Source organism: Phalangium opilio, unplaced genomic scaffold, assembly GCF_054372755.1.
Source record: "Phalangium opilio isolate 3A_F unplaced genomic scaffold, DU_Popi_V2 ptg000019l_1, whole genome shotgun sequence".
Lineage (NCBI taxonomy): Eukaryota > Metazoa > Arthropoda > Arachnida > Opiliones > Phalangiidae > Phalangium > Phalangium opilio.
The window spans coordinates 3,224,345-3,238,055 of NW_028324152.1; the positions used below are offsets into that span (position 1 = coordinate 3,224,345).

The 13,711-nt window shown below is 39.0% G+C and overlaps 4 non-coding genes and 43 pseudogenes across 4 annotated transcripts; all 47 read right to left on the reverse strand.

Moving 5' to 3' along the window:
• Positions 1-119: 119 nt before the first annotated feature.
• On the reverse strand, positions 120-222 carry LOC149699074 (5S ribosomal RNA; annotated as a pseudogene).
• Positions 223-344: 122 nt separating this feature from the next.
• Positions 345-447, reverse strand: LOC149699075 (5S ribosomal RNA; annotated as a pseudogene).
• Positions 448-568: 121 nt separating this feature from the next.
• On the reverse strand, positions 569-671 carry LOC149699076 (5S ribosomal RNA; annotated as a pseudogene).
• A 137-nt stretch (positions 672-808) lies between these two features.
• Positions 809-927, reverse strand: LOC149699077 (5S ribosomal RNA; annotated as a pseudogene).
• A 122-nt stretch (positions 928-1,049) lies between these two features.
• On the reverse strand, positions 1,050-1,152 carry LOC149699078 (5S ribosomal RNA; annotated as a pseudogene).
• A 123-nt stretch (positions 1,153-1,275) lies between these two features.
• LOC149699079 (5S ribosomal RNA) lies at positions 1,276-1,378 on the reverse strand (annotated as a pseudogene).
• Positions 1,379-1,740: 362 nt separating this feature from the next.
• LOC149699080 (5S ribosomal RNA) lies at positions 1,741-1,859 on the reverse strand (annotated as a pseudogene).
• Positions 1,860-2,219: 360 nt separating this feature from the next.
• On the reverse strand, positions 2,220-2,338 carry LOC149699081 (5S ribosomal RNA). The gene has a single exon (XR_016382085.1). It is a non-coding gene; the product is annotated as a 5S ribosomal RNA (ribosomal RNA).
• A 364-nt stretch (positions 2,339-2,702) lies between these two features.
• On the reverse strand, positions 2,703-2,821 carry LOC149699082 (5S ribosomal RNA; annotated as a pseudogene).
• A 359-nt stretch (positions 2,822-3,180) lies between these two features.
• LOC149699083 (5S ribosomal RNA) lies at positions 3,181-3,299 on the reverse strand. Its single transcript, XR_016382181.1, has one exon. It is a non-coding gene; the product is annotated as a 5S ribosomal RNA (ribosomal RNA).
• Positions 3,300-3,420: 121 nt separating this feature from the next.
• Positions 3,421-3,523, reverse strand: LOC149699084 (5S ribosomal RNA; annotated as a pseudogene).
• A 363-nt stretch (positions 3,524-3,886) lies between these two features.
• On the reverse strand, positions 3,887-4,005 carry LOC149699085 (5S ribosomal RNA; annotated as a pseudogene).
• Positions 4,006-4,126: 121 nt separating this feature from the next.
• LOC149699086 (5S ribosomal RNA) lies at positions 4,127-4,229 on the reverse strand (annotated as a pseudogene).
• Positions 4,230-4,351: 122 nt separating this feature from the next.
• On the reverse strand, positions 4,352-4,454 carry LOC149699087 (5S ribosomal RNA; annotated as a pseudogene).
• A 136-nt stretch (positions 4,455-4,590) lies between these two features.
• LOC149699088 (5S ribosomal RNA) lies at positions 4,591-4,709 on the reverse strand (annotated as a pseudogene).
• Positions 4,710-4,830: 121 nt separating this feature from the next.
• Positions 4,831-4,933, reverse strand: LOC149699089 (5S ribosomal RNA; annotated as a pseudogene).
• Positions 4,934-5,294: 361 nt separating this feature from the next.
• On the reverse strand, positions 5,295-5,413 carry LOC149699090 (5S ribosomal RNA). The gene has a single exon (XR_016382182.1). It is a non-coding gene; the product is annotated as a 5S ribosomal RNA (ribosomal RNA).
• Positions 5,414-5,534: 121 nt separating this feature from the next.
• LOC149699091 (5S ribosomal RNA) lies at positions 5,535-5,637 on the reverse strand (annotated as a pseudogene).
• Positions 5,638-6,000: 363 nt separating this feature from the next.
• LOC149699092 (5S ribosomal RNA) lies at positions 6,001-6,119 on the reverse strand (annotated as a pseudogene).
• Positions 6,120-6,240: 121 nt separating this feature from the next.
• Positions 6,241-6,343, reverse strand: LOC149699093 (5S ribosomal RNA; annotated as a pseudogene).
• A 122-nt stretch (positions 6,344-6,465) lies between these two features.
• Positions 6,466-6,568, reverse strand: LOC149699094 (5S ribosomal RNA; annotated as a pseudogene).
• Positions 6,569-6,704: 136 nt separating this feature from the next.
• On the reverse strand, positions 6,705-6,823 carry LOC149699095 (5S ribosomal RNA; annotated as a pseudogene).
• Positions 6,824-6,944: 121 nt separating this feature from the next.
• LOC149699096 (5S ribosomal RNA) lies at positions 6,945-7,047 on the reverse strand (annotated as a pseudogene).
• A 122-nt stretch (positions 7,048-7,169) lies between these two features.
• LOC149699097 (5S ribosomal RNA) lies at positions 7,170-7,272 on the reverse strand (annotated as a pseudogene).
• Positions 7,273-7,409: 137 nt separating this feature from the next.
• LOC149699098 (5S ribosomal RNA) lies at positions 7,410-7,528 on the reverse strand (annotated as a pseudogene).
• Positions 7,529-7,649: 121 nt separating this feature from the next.
• LOC149699099 (5S ribosomal RNA) lies at positions 7,650-7,752 on the reverse strand (annotated as a pseudogene).
• A 123-nt stretch (positions 7,753-7,875) lies between these two features.
• LOC149699100 (5S ribosomal RNA) lies at positions 7,876-7,978 on the reverse strand (annotated as a pseudogene).
• A 585-nt stretch (positions 7,979-8,563) lies between these two features.
• Positions 8,564-8,682, reverse strand: LOC149699101 (5S ribosomal RNA; annotated as a pseudogene).
• Positions 8,683-8,803: 121 nt separating this feature from the next.
• Positions 8,804-8,906, reverse strand: LOC149699102 (5S ribosomal RNA; annotated as a pseudogene).
• A 122-nt stretch (positions 8,907-9,028) lies between these two features.
• On the reverse strand, positions 9,029-9,131 carry LOC149699103 (5S ribosomal RNA; annotated as a pseudogene).
• A 137-nt stretch (positions 9,132-9,268) lies between these two features.
• Positions 9,269-9,387, reverse strand: LOC149699104 (5S ribosomal RNA). The gene has a single exon (XR_016382105.1). It is a non-coding gene; the product is annotated as a 5S ribosomal RNA (ribosomal RNA).
• A 121-nt stretch (positions 9,388-9,508) lies between these two features.
• LOC149699105 (5S ribosomal RNA) lies at positions 9,509-9,611 on the reverse strand (annotated as a pseudogene).
• A 123-nt stretch (positions 9,612-9,734) lies between these two features.
• LOC149699106 (5S ribosomal RNA) lies at positions 9,735-9,837 on the reverse strand (annotated as a pseudogene).
• Positions 9,838-10,199: 362 nt separating this feature from the next.
• On the reverse strand, positions 10,200-10,318 carry LOC149699107 (5S ribosomal RNA; annotated as a pseudogene).
• A 121-nt stretch (positions 10,319-10,439) lies between these two features.
• Positions 10,440-10,542, reverse strand: LOC149699108 (5S ribosomal RNA; annotated as a pseudogene).
• Positions 10,543-10,678: 136 nt separating this feature from the next.
• On the reverse strand, positions 10,679-10,797 carry LOC149699109 (5S ribosomal RNA; annotated as a pseudogene).
• A 121-nt stretch (positions 10,798-10,918) lies between these two features.
• On the reverse strand, positions 10,919-11,021 carry LOC149699110 (5S ribosomal RNA; annotated as a pseudogene).
• Positions 11,022-11,142: 121 nt separating this feature from the next.
• Positions 11,143-11,245, reverse strand: LOC149699111 (5S ribosomal RNA; annotated as a pseudogene).
• Positions 11,246-11,383: 138 nt separating this feature from the next.
• Positions 11,384-11,502, reverse strand: LOC149699112 (5S ribosomal RNA; annotated as a pseudogene).
• Positions 11,503-11,623: 121 nt separating this feature from the next.
• Positions 11,624-11,726, reverse strand: LOC149699113 (5S ribosomal RNA; annotated as a pseudogene).
• Positions 11,727-11,848: 122 nt separating this feature from the next.
• Positions 11,849-11,951, reverse strand: LOC149699114 (5S ribosomal RNA; annotated as a pseudogene).
• Positions 11,952-12,087: 136 nt separating this feature from the next.
• Positions 12,088-12,206, reverse strand: LOC149699115 (5S ribosomal RNA; annotated as a pseudogene).
• A 121-nt stretch (positions 12,207-12,327) lies between these two features.
• On the reverse strand, positions 12,328-12,430 carry LOC149699116 (5S ribosomal RNA; annotated as a pseudogene).
• A 122-nt stretch (positions 12,431-12,552) lies between these two features.
• On the reverse strand, positions 12,553-12,655 carry LOC149699117 (5S ribosomal RNA; annotated as a pseudogene).
• A 375-nt stretch (positions 12,656-13,030) lies between these two features.
• Positions 13,031-13,133, reverse strand: LOC149699118 (5S ribosomal RNA; annotated as a pseudogene).
• A 122-nt stretch (positions 13,134-13,255) lies between these two features.
• Positions 13,256-13,358, reverse strand: LOC149699119 (5S ribosomal RNA; annotated as a pseudogene).
• Positions 13,359-13,496: 138 nt separating this feature from the next.
• Positions 13,497-13,615, reverse strand: LOC149699120 (5S ribosomal RNA; annotated as a pseudogene).
• Between the last annotated feature and the right edge of the window lie 96 nt (positions 13,616-13,711).

Sequence of the window (13,711 nt, forward strand, 5' to 3'; positions counted from 1 at the left end):
AGTGCTAGTTAATAATTTGAATTTAATTCACCTTGATCTTTATAAAACAATAACAAAAAGAAGATATGTTTGCTTTTTTCATATCTGGTGGAAATTAAAAGAGGAAACAAAAAGGAAAAAGCCAACGGCACGCAGTGTTCCCAAGTACTGACTGCGCTCGACGCTGCTTAACTTCGGTGATCGGACGAGAACCGGTGTATTCAGCGTGATATGGCCGTTGCCGAGAGTGCTAGTTAATAATTTGAATTTAATTAACCTTCATCTTTATAAAACAATAACAAAAAGAAGATATGTTTGATTTTTTCATATCTGGTGGAATTTAAAAGAGGAAGCAAAAAGGAAAAAGCCAACGGCACGCAGTGTTCCCAAGTACTGACTGCGCTCGACGCTGCTTAACTTCGGTGATCGGACGAGAACCGGTGTATTCAGCGTGATATGGCCGTTGCCGAGAGTGCTAGTTAATAATTTGAATTTAATTAACCTTCCTCTTTATAAAAATATAACAAAAAGAAGATATGTTTGCTTTTTTCATATCTGGTGGAATTAAAAGAGGAAACAAAAAGGAAAAAGCCAACGGCACGCAGTGTTCCCAAGTACTGACTGCGCTCGACGCTGCTTAACTTCGGTGATCGGACGAGAACCGGTGTTTTCAGCATGATATGGCCGTTGCCGAGAGTGCTAGTTAATAATTCGAATTTAAATTAAGTGAGACAAATTAACCTTCATCTTTTTAAAACAATAACAAAATGAAAATATGTTTGCTTTTTTCATATCTAATGGATTTTATAAGAGGAAAAAAAAGTGAAAAAGCCAACGACACGCAGTGTTCCTAAGTGGTCTCCCTCCCAAGTACTGACTGCACTCAACGCTGCTTAACTTCGGTGATCGGACGAGAACCAGTTTATTCAGCGTGATATGGCCGTTGCCGAGAGTGCTAGTTAATAATTTGAATTTAATTAACCTTCATCTTTATAAAACAATAACAAAAAGAAGATATGTTTGCTTTTTTCATATCTGGTGGAAATTAAAAGAGGAAACAAAAAGGAAAAAGCCAACGGCACGCAGTGTTCCCAAGTACTGACTGCGCTCAACGCTGCTTAACTTCGGTGATCGGACGAAAACCGGTGTATTCAGCGTGATATGGCCGTTGCCGAGAGTTCTAGTTAATAATTTGAATTTAATTCACCTTCATCTTTATAAAACCATAACAAAAAGGAAGATATGTTTGCTTTTTTCATATCTGGTGGAATTTAAAAGAAGAAACAAAAAGGAAAAAGCTAACAACACGCAGTGTTCCCAAGTACTGACTGCGCTCGACGCTGCTTAACTTCGGTGATCGGACGAGAACCGGTGTATTCAGCGTGATATGGCCGTTGCCGAGAGTGCTAGTTAATAATTTGAATTTAATTAACCTTCATCTTTATAAAACAATAACAAAAAGAAGATATGTTTGCTTTTTTCATATCTGGTGGAATTTAAAAGAGGAAACAAAAAGGATAAAGCTAACAACACGCAGTGTTCCCAAGTACTGACTGCGCTCGACGCTGCTTAACTTCGGTGATCGGACGAGAACCGGTGTTTTCAGCATGATATGGCCCTTGCCGAGAGTGCTAGTTAATAATTCGAATTTAAATTAAGTGAGACAAATTAACCTTCATATTTTTAAAACAATAACAAAATGAAAATATGTTTGCTTTTTTCATATCTATTGGATTTTAAAAGAGGAAAAAAAAGTGATAAAGCCAACGGCACGCAGTGTTCCTAAGTGGTCTCCCTCCCAAGTACTGACTGCGCTTGAAGCTGCTTAACTTCGGTGATCGGACGAGAACCGGCGTTTTCAGCATGATATGGCCGTTGCCGAGAGTGTAAGTTAATAATTTGAATTTAATTCATCTCATCTTTATAAAATAATAACAAAAAGAAGATATGTTTGCTTTTTTCATATCTGGTGGAATTTAAAAGAGGAAACAAAAAGGAAAAAGCTAACGGCACGCAGTGTTCCCACGAACTGACTGCGCTCGACGCTGCTTAACTTCGGTGATCGGACGAGAACCGGTGTTTTCAGCATGCTATGGCCGCTGCCGAGAGTGCTAGTTAATAATTCGAATTTAAATTAAGTGAGACAAATTAACCTTCATCTTTTTAAAGCAATATCAAAATGAAAATATGTTTGCTTTTTTCATATCAATTGGATTTTAAAAGAGGAAAAAAAGTGACAAAGCCAACGGCACGCAGTGTTCCTAAGTGGTCTCCCTCCCAAGTACTGACTGCGCTCGACGCTGCTTAACTTCGGTGATCGGACGAGAACCGGTGTATTCAGCGTGATATGGCCGTTGCCGAGAGTTCTAGTTAATAATTTGAATTTAATTCACCTTCATCTTTATAAAACCATAACAAAAAGGAAGATATGTTTGCTTTTTTCATATCTGGTGGAATTTAAAAGAGGAAACAAAAAGGATAAAGCTAACAACACGCAGTGTTCCCAAGTACTGACTGCGCTCGACGCTGCTTAACTTCGGTGATCGGACGAGAACCGGTGTTTTCAGCATGATATGGCCCTTGCCGAGAGTGCTAGTTAATAATTCGAATTTAAATTAAGTGAGACAAATTAACCTTCATATTTTTAAAACAATAACAAAATGAAAATATGTTTGCTTTTTTCATATCTATTCGATTTTAAAAGAGGAAAAAAAAAGTGAAAAAGCCAACGGCACGCAGTGTTCCTAAGTGGTCTCCCTCCCAAGTACTGACTGCGCTTGAAGCTGCTTAACTTCGGTGATCGGAGGAGAACCGGCGTTTTCAGCATGATATGGCCGTTGCCGAGAGTGTAAGTTAATAATTTGAATTTAGTTCATCTCATCTTTATAAAACAATAACAAAAAGAAGATATGTTCGCTTTTTTATATCTGGTGGAATTTAAAAGAGGAAACAAAAAGGAAAAAGCTAACGGCACGCAGTGTTCCCACGTACTGACTGCGCTCGACGCTGCTTAACTTCGGTGATCGGACGAGAACCGGTGTTTTCAGCATGATATGGCCGCTGCTGAGAGTGCTAGTTAATAATTCGAATTTAAATTAAGTGAGACAAATTAACCTTCATCTTTTTAAAGCAATAACAAAATGAAAATATGTTTGCTTTTTTCATATCAATTGGATTTTAAAAGAGGAAAAAAAGTGACAAAGCCAACGGCACGCAGTGTTCCTAAGTGGTCTCCCTCCCAAGTACTGACTGCGCTCGACGCTGCTTAACTTCGGTGATCAGACGAGAACCGGTGTTTTCAGCATGATATGGCCGTTGCCGAGAGTGCTAGTTAATAATTTGATTTTAATTCATCTCATCTTTATAAAACAATAACAAAAAGAAGATATGTTTGCTTTTTTCATATCTGGTGGAAATTAAAAGAGGAAACACAAAGGAAAAAGCCAACGGCACGCAGTGTTCCCAAGTACTGACTGCGCTCGACGCTGCTTAACTTCGGTGATCGGACGAGAACCGGTGTATTCAGCGTGATATGGCCGTTGCCGAGAGTGCTAGTTAATAATTTGAATTTAATTAACCTTCATCTCTATAAAACAATAACAAAAAGAAGATATGTTTGCTTTTTTCATATCTGGTGGAATTTAAAAGATGAAACAAAAAGGCAAAAGCTAACGGCACGCAGTGTTCCCACGTACTGACTGCGCTCGACGCTGCTTAACTTCGGTGATCGGACGAGAAGCGGTGTTTTCAGCATGATATGGCCGTTGCCGAGAGTGCTAGTTAATAATTCGAATTTAAATTAAGTGAGACAAATTAACCTTCATCTTTTCTAAAGCAATAACAAAATGAAAATATGTTTGCTTTTTTCATATCTATTGGATTTTAAAAGAGGAAAAAAAAGTGAAAAAGCCAACGGCACGCAGTGCTCCTAAGTGGTCTCCCTCCCAAGTACTGACTGCGCTTAAAGCTGCTTAACTTCGGTGATCGGACGAGAACCGGCGTTTTCAGCATGATATGGCCGTTGCCGAGAGTGTAAGTTAATAATTTGAATTTAATTCATCTCATCTTTATAAAACAATAACAAAAAGAAGATATGTTTGCTTTTTTCATATCTGGTGGAAATTAAAAGAGGAAACGCAAAGGAAAAAGCCAACGGCACGCAGTGTTCCCAAGTACTGACTGCGCTCGACGCTGCTTAACTTCGGTGATCGGACGAGAACCGGTGTATTCAGCGTGATATGGCCGTTGCCGAGATCGCTAGTTAATAATTTGAATTTAATTAACCTTCATCTCTATAAAACAATAACAAAAAGAAGATATGTTTGCTTTTATCATATCTGGTGGAATTTAAAAGAGGAAACAAAAAGGAAAAAGCTAACGGCACGCAGTGTTCCCACGTACTGACTGCGCTCGACGCTGCTTAACTTCGGTGATCGGACGAGAACCGGTGTTTTCAGCATGATATGGCCGTTGCCGAGAGTGCTAGTTAATAATTCGAATTTAAATTAAGTGAGACAAATTAACCTTCATCTTTTTAAAGCAATAACAAAATGAAAATATGTTTGCTTTTTTCATATCAATTGGATTTTAAAAGAGGAAAAAAAGTGACGAAGCCAACGGCACGCAGTGTTCCTAAGTGGTCTCCCTCCCAAGTACTGACTGCGCTTAAAGCTGCTTAACTTCGGTGATCGGACGAGAACCGGCGTTTTCAGCATGATATGGCCGTTGCCGAGAGTGTAAGTTAATAATTTGAATTTAATTCATCTCATCTTTATAAAACAATAACAAAAAGAAGATATGTTTGCTTTTTTCATATCTGGTGGAAATTAAAAGAGGAAACGCAAAGGAAAAAGCCAACGGCACGCAGTGTTCCCAAGTACTGACTGCGCTCGACGCTGCTTAACTTCGGTGATCGGACGAGAACCGGTGTATTCAGCGTGATATGGCCGTTGCCGAGATCGCTAGTTAATAATTTGAATTTAATTAACCTTCATCTCTATAAAACAATAACAAAAAGAAGATATGTTTGCTTTTTTCATATCTGGTGGAATTTAAAAGAGGAAACAAAAAGGAAAACGCTAACGGCACGCAGTGTTCCCACGTACTGACTGCGCTCGACGCTGCTTAACTTCGGTGATCGGACGAGAACCGGTGTTTTCACCATGATATGGCCGCTGCTGAGAGTGCTAGTTAATAATTCGAATTTAAATTAAGTGAGACAAATTAACCTTCATCTTTTTAAAGCAATAACAAAATGAAAATATGTTTGCTTTTTTCATATCAATTGGATTTTAAAAGAGGAAAAAAAGTGACAAAGCCAACGGCACGCAGTGTTCCTAAGTGGTCTCCCTCCCAAGTACTGACTGCGCTCGACGCTGCTTAACTTCGGTGATCAGACGAGAACCGGTGTTTTCAGCATGATATGGCCGTTGCCGAGAGTGCTAGTTAATAATTTGATTTTAATTCATCTCATCTTTATAAAACAATAACAAAAAGAAGATATGTTTGCTTTTTTCATATCTGGTGGAAATTAAAAGAGGAAACACAAAGGAAAAAGCCAACGGCACGCAGTGTTCCCAAGTACTGACTGCGCTCGACGCTGCTCAACTTCGGTGATCGGACGAGAACCGGTGTATTCAGCGTGATATGGCCGTTGCCGAGAGTGCTAGTTAATAATTTGAATTTAATTAACCTTCATCTCTATAAAACAATAACAAAAAGAAGATATGTTTGCTTTTTTCATATCTGGTGGAATTTAAAAGATGAAACAAAAAGGCAAAAGCTAACGGCACGCAGTGTTCCCACGTACTGACTGCGCTCGACGCTGCTTAACTTCGGTGATCGGACGAGAAGCGGTGTTTTCAGCATGATATGGCCGTTGCCGAGAGTGCTAGTTAATAATTCGAATTTAAATTAAGTGAGACAAATTAACCTTCATCTTTTCTAAAGCAATAACAAAATGAAAATATGTTTGCTTTTTTCATATCTATTGGATTTTAAAAGAGGAAAAAAAAGTGAAAAAGCCAACGGCACGCAGTGCTCCTAAGTGGTCTCCCTCCCAAGTACTGACTGCGCTTAAAGCTGCTTAACTTCGGTGATCGGACGAGAACCGGCGTTTTCAGCATGATATGGCCGTTGCCGAGAGTGTAAGTTAATAATTTGAATTTAATTCATCTCATCTTTATAAAACAATAACAAAAAGAAGATATGTTTGCTTTTTTCATATCTGGTGGAAATTAAAAGAGGAAACGCAAAGGAAAAAGCCAACGGCACGCAGTGTTCCCAAGTACTGACTGCGCTCGACGCTGCTTAACTTCGGTGATCGGACGAGAACCGGTGTATTCAGCGTGATATGGCCGTTGCCGAGATCGCTAGTTAATAATTTGAATTTAATTAACCTTCATCTCTATAAAACAATAACAAAAAGAAGATATGTTTGCTTTTTTCATATCTGGTGGAATTTAAAAGAGGAAACAAAAAGGAAAAAGCTAACGGCACGCAGTGTTCCCACGTACTGACTGCGCTCGACGCTGCTTAACTTCGGTGATCGGACGAGAACCGGTGTTTTCAGCATGATATGGCCGTTGCCGAGAGTGCTAGTTAATAATTCGAATTTAAATTAAGTGAGACAAATTAACCTTCATCTTTTTAAAGCAATAACAAAATGAAAATATGTTTGCTTTTTTCATATCAATTGGATTTTAAAAGAGGAAAAAAAGTGACGAAGCCAACGGCACGCAGTGTTCCTAAGTGGTCTCCCTCCCAAGTACTGACTGCGCTCGACGCTGATTAACTTCGGTGATCAGACGAGAACCGGTGTTTTCAGCATGATATGGCCGTTGCCGAGAGTGCTAGTTAATAATTTGATTTTAATTCATCTCATCTTTATAAAACAATAACAAAAAGAAGATATGTTTGCTTTTTTCATATCTGGTGGAAATTAAAAGAGGAAACACGAAGGAAAAAGCCAACGGCACGCAGTGTTCCCAAGTACTGACTGCGCTCGACGCTGCTTAACTTCGGTGATCGGACGAGAACCGGTGTATTCAGCGTGATATGGCCGTTGCCGAGAGTGCTAGTTAATAATTTGAATTTAATTAACCTTCATCTCTATAAAACAATAACAAAAAGAAGATATGTTTGCTTTTTTCATATCTGGTGGAATTTAAAAGAGGAAACAAAAAGGCAAAAGCTAACGGCACGCAGTGTTCCCACGTACTGACTGCGCTCGACGCTGCTTAACTTCGGTGATCGGACGAGAACCGGTGTTTTCAGCATGATATGGCCGTTGCCGAGAGTGCTAGTTAATAATTCGAATTTAAATAAAGTGAGACAAATTAACCTTCATCTTTTCTAAAGCAATAACAAAATGAAAATATGTTTGCTTTTTTCATATCTATTGGATTTTAAAAGAGGAAAAAAAGTGACAAAGCCAACGGCTCGCAGTGTTCCTAAGTGGTCTCCCTCCCAAGTACTGACTGCGCTTGACGCTGCTTAACTTCGGTGATCGGACGAGAACCGGTGTTTTCAGCATGATATGGCCGTTGCCGAGAGTGCTAGTTAATAATTTGAATTTAATTCATCTCATCTTTATAAAACAATAACAAAAAAAAGATATGTTTGCTTTTTTCATATCTGGTGGAAATTAAAAGAGGAAACACGAAGGAAAAAGCCAACGGCACGCAGTGTTCCCAAGTACTGACTGCGCTCGACGCTGCTTAACTTCGGTGATCGGACGAGAACCGGTGTATTCAGCGTGATATGGCAGTTGCCGAGAGTGCTAGTTAATAATTTGAATTTAATTCACCTTCATCTTTATAAAACCATAACAAAAATGAAGATATGTTTGCTTTTTTCATATCTGGTGGAATTTAAAAGAAGAAACAAAAAGGAAAAAGCTAACAACACGCAGTGTTCCCAAGTACTGACTGCGCTCGACGCTGCTTAACTTCGGTGATCGGACGAGAACCGGTGTATTCAGCGTGATATGGCCGTTGCCGAGAGTGCTAGTTAATAATTTGAATTTAATTAACCTTCATCTTTATAAAACAATAACAAAAAGAAGATATGTTTGCTTTTTTCATATCTGGTGGAATTTAAAAGAGGAAACAAAAAGGATAAAGCTAACAACACGCAGTGTTCCCAAGTACTGACTGCGCTCGACGCTGCTTAACTTCGGTGATCGGACGAGAACCGGCGTTTTCAGCATGATATGGCCGTTGCCGAGAGTGTAAGTTAATAATTTGAATTTAATTCATCTCATCTTTATAAAACAATAACAAAAAGAAGATATATTTGCTTTTTTCATATCTGGTGGAAATTAAAAGAGGAAACAAAAAGGAAAAAGCTAACGGCACGCAGTGTTCCCACGTACTGACTGCTCTCGACGCTGCTTAACTTCGGTGATCGGACGAGAACCGGTGTTTTCAGCATGATATGGCCGCTGCCGAGAGTGCTAGTTAATAATTCGAATTTAAATTAAGTGAGACAAATTAACCTTCATCTTTTTAAAGCAATAACAAAATGAAAATATGTTTGCTTTTTTCATATCAATTGGATTTTAAAAGAGGAAAAAAAGTGACAAAGCCAACGGCACGCAGTGTTCCTAAGTGGTCTCCCTCCCAAGTACTGACTGCGCTCGACGCTGCTTAACTTCGGTGATCGGACGAGAACCTGTGTTTTCAGCATGATATGGCCGTTGCCGAGAATGCTAGTTAATAATTTGAATTTAATTCATCTCATCTTTATAAAACAATAACAAAAAGAAGATATGTTTGCTTTTTTCATATCTGGTGGAAATTAAAAGAGGAAACGCAAAGGAAAAAGCCAACGGCACGCAGTGTTCCCAAGTACTGACTGCGCTCGACGCTGCTTAACTTCGGTGATCGGACGAGAACCGGTGTATTCAGCGTGATATGGCCGTTGCCGAGATCGCTAGTTAATAATTTGAATTTAATTAACCTTCATCTCTATAAAACAATAACAAAAAGAAGATATGTTTGCTTTTTTCATATCTGGTGGAATTTAAATGAGGAAACAAAAAGGAAAAAGCTAACGGCACGCAGTGTTCCCACGTACTGACTGCGCTCGACGCTGCTTAACTTCGGTGATCGGACGAGAACCGGTGTTTTCAGCATGATATGGCCGTTGCCGAGAGTGCTAGTTAATAATTCGAATTTAAATTAAGTGAGACAAATTAACCTTCATCTTTTCTAAAGCAATAACAAAATGAAAATATGTTTGCTTTTTTCATATCTATTGGATTTTAAAAGAGGAAAAAAAGTGACAAAGCCAACGGCACGCAGTGTTCCTAAGTGGTCTCCCTCCCAAGTACTGACTGCGCTCGACGCTGCTTAACTTCGGTGATCGGACGAGAACCGGTGTTTTCAGCATGATATGGCCGTTGCCGAGAGTGCTAGTTAATAATTTGAATTTAATTCATCTCATCTTTATAAAACAATAACAAAAAGAAGATATGTTTGCTTTTTTCATATCTGGTGGAAATTAAAAGAGGAAACACGAAGGAAAAAGCCAACGGCACGCAGTGTTCCCAAGTACTGACTGCGCTCGACGCTGCTTAACTTCGGTGATCGGACGAGAACCGGTGTATTCAGCGTGATATGGCCGTTGCCGAGAGTGCTAGTTAATAATTTGAATTTAATTCACCTTCATCTTTATAAAACCATAACAAAAAGGAAGATATGTTTGCTTTTTTCACATCTGGTGGAATTTAAAAGAAGAAACAAAAAGGAAAAAGCTAACAACACGCAGTGTTCCCAAGTACTGACTGCGCTCGACGCTGCTTAACTTCGGTGATCGGACGAGAACCGGTGTATTCAGCGTGATATGGCCGTTGCCGAGAGTGCTAGTTAATAATTTGAATTTAATTAACCTTCATCTTTATAAAACAATAACAAAAAGAAGATATGTTTGCTTTTTTCATATCTGGTGGAATTTAAAAGAGGAAACAAAAAGGATAAAGCTAACAACACGCAGTGTTCCCAAGTACTGACTGCGCTCGACGCTGCTTAACTTCGGTGATCGGACGAGAACCGGTGTTTTCAGCATGATATGGCCCTTGCCGAGAGTGCTAGTTAATAATTCGAATTTAAATTAAGTGAGACAAATTAACCTTCATATTTTTAAAACAATAACAAAATGAAAATATGTTTGCTTTTTTCATATCTATTGGATTTTAAAAGAGGAAAAAAAAGTGAAAAAGCCAACGGCACGCAGTGTTCCTAAGTGGTCTCCCTCCCAAGTACTGACTGCGCTTGAAGCTGCCTAACTTCGGTGATCGGACGAGAACGGGCGTTTTCAGCATGATATGGCCGTTGCCGAGAGTGTAAGTTAATAATTTGAATTTAATTCATCTCATCTTTATAAAACAATAACAAAAAGAAGATATGTTTGCTTTTTTCATATCTGGTGGAAATTAAAAGAGGAAACAAAAAGGAAAAAGCTAACGGCACGCAGTGTTCCCACGTACTGACTGCGCTCGACGCTGCTTAACTTCGGTGATCGGACGAGAACCGGTGTTTTCAGCATGATATGGCCGCTGCCGAGAGTGCTAGTTAATAATTCGAATTTAAATTAAGTGAGACAAATTAACCTTCATCTTTTTAAAGCAATAACAAAATGAAAATATGTTTGCTTTTTTCATATCAATTGGATTTTAAAAGAGGGAAAAAAGTGACTAAGCCAACGGCACGCAGTGTTCCTAAGTGGTCTCCCTCCCAAGTACTGACTGCGCTCGACGCTGGTTAACTTCGGTGATCGGACGAGAACCTGTGTTTTCAGCATGATATGGCCGTTGCCGAGAGTGCTAGTTAATAATTTGAATTTAATTCATCTCATCTTTATAAAACAATAACAAAAAGAAGATATGTTTGCTTTTTTCATATCTGGTGGAAATTAAAAGAGGAAACACAAAGGAAAAAGCCAACGGCACGCAGTGTTCCCAAGTACTGACTGCGCTCGACGCTGCTTAACTTCGGTGATCGGACGAGAACCGGTGTATTCAGCGTGATATGGCCGTTGCCGAGAGTGCTAGTTAATAATTTGAATTTAATTAACTTTCATCTCTATAAAACAATAACAAAAAGAAGATATGTTTGCTTTTTTCATATCTGGTGGAATTTAAAAGAGGAAAAAAAAGGCAAAAGCTAACGGCACGCAGTGTTCCCACGTACTGACTGCGCTCGACGCTGCTTAACTTCGGTGATCGGACGAGAACCGGTGTTTTCAGCATGATATGGCCGTTGCCGAGAGTGCTAGTTAATAATTCGAATTTAAATTAAGTGAGACAAATTAACCTTCATCTTTTCTAAAGCAATAACAAAATGAAAATATGTTTGCTTTTTTCATATCTATTGGATTTTAAAAGAGGAAAAAAAAGTGAAAAAGCCAACGGCACGCAGTGTTCCTAAGTGGTCTCCCTCCCAAGTACTGACTGCGCTTAAAGCTGCTTAACTTCGGTGATCGGACGAGAACCGGCGTTTTCAGCATGATATGGCCGTTGCCGAGAGTGTAAGTTAATAATTTGAATTTAATTCATCTCATCTTTATAAAACAATAACAAAAAGAAGATATGTTTGCTTTTTTCATATCTGGTGGAAATTAAAAGAGGAAACGCAAAGGAAAAAGCCAACGGCACGCAGTGTTCCCAAGTACTGACTGCGCTCGACGCTGCTTAACTTCGGTGATCGGACGAGAACCGGTGTATTCAGCGTGATATGGCCGTTGCCGAGATCGCTAGTTAATAATTTGAATTTAATTAACCTTCATCTCTATAAAACAATAACAAAAAGAAGATATGTTTGCTTTTTTCATATCTGGTGGAATTTAAAAGAGGAAACAAAAAGGAAAAAGCTAACGGCACGCAGTGTTCCCACGTACTGACTGCGCTCGACGCTGCTTAACTTCGGTGATCGGACGAGAACCGGTGTTTTCAGCATGATATGGCCGTTGCCGAGAGTGCTAGTTAATAAGTCGAATTTAAATTAAGTGAGACAAATTAACCTTCATCTTTTTAAAGCAATAACAAAATGAAAATATGTTTGCTTTTTTCATATCAATTGGATTTTAAAAGAGGAAAAAAAGTGACAAAGCCAACGGCACGCAGTGTTCCTAAGTGGTCTCCCTCCCAAGTACTGACTGCGCTCGACGCTGCTTAACTTCAGTGATCAGACGAGAACCGGTGTTTTCAGCATGATATGGCCGTTGCCGAGAGTGCTAGTTAATAATTTGATTTTAATTCAACTCATCTTTATAAAACAATAACAAAAAGAAGATATGTTTGCTTTTTTCATATCTGGTGGAAATTAAAAGAGGAAACACGAAGGAAAAAGCCAACGGCACGCAGTGCTCCCAAGTACTGACTGCGCTCGACGCTGCTTAACTTCGGTGATCGGACGAGAACCGGTGTATTCAGCGTGATATGGCCGTTGCCGAGAGTGCTAGTTAATAATTTGAATTTAATTAACCTTCATCTCTATAAAACAATAACAAAAAGAAGATATGTTTGCTTTTTTCATATCTGGTGGAATTTAAAAGAGGAAACAAAAAGGCAAAAGCTAACGGCACGCAGTGTTCCCACGTACTGACTGCGCTCGACGCTGCTTAACTTCGGTGATCGGACGAGAACCGGTGTTTTCAGCATGATATGGCCGTTGCCGAGAGTGCTAGTTAATAATTCGAATTTAAATTAAGTGAGACAAATTAACCTTCATCTTTTTAAGAAAATAACAAAAAGAAAATATGTTTGCTTTTTTCATATCTATTGGAATTTAAAAGAAGAAAAAAAAGTGAAAAAACCAACAGCACGCAGTGTTCCTAAGTGGTCTCCCTCCCATATTGACTGCGCTGGACCCTGCTTAACTTCGGTGATCGGACGAGAACCAGTGTTTTCAGCATGATATGGCCGTTGCCGAGAGTGCTAGCTAATAATTTGAATTTAATTCATCTCATCTTTATAAAACAATAACAAAAAGAAGATATGTTTGCTTTTTTCATATCTGGTGGAAATTAAAAGAGGAAACACAAAGGAAAAAGCCAACGGCACGCAGTGTTCCCAAGTACTGACTGCGCTCGACGCTGCTTAACTTCGGTGATCGGACGAGAACCGGTGTATTCAGCGTGATATGGCCGTTGCCGAGAGTGCTAGTTAATAATTTGAATTTAATTAACCTTCATCTCTATAAAACAATAACAAAAAGAAGATATGTTTGCTTTTTTCATATCTGGTGGAATTTAAAAGAGGAAACAAAAAGGCAAAAGCTAACGGCACGCAGTGTTCCCACGTACTGACTGCGCTCGACGCTGCTTAACTTCGGTGATCGGACGAGAACCGGTGTTTTCAGCATGATATGGCCGTTGCCGAGAGTGCTAGTTAATAATTCGAATTTAAATTAAGTGAGACAAATTAACCTTCATCTTTTCTAAAGCAATAACAAAATGAAAATATGTTTGCTTTTTTCATATCTATTGGATTTTAAAAGAGGAAAAAAAAGTGAAAAAGCCAACGGCACGCAGTGTTCCTAAGTGGTCTCCCTCCCAAGTACTGACTGCGTTTAAAGCTGCTTAACTTCGGTGATCGGACGAGAACCGGCGTTTTTAGCATGATATGGCCGTTGCCGAGAGTGTAAGTTAATAATTTGAATTTAATTCATCTCATCTTTATAAAACAATAACAAAAAGAAGATATGTTTGCTTTTTTCATATCTGGTGGAAA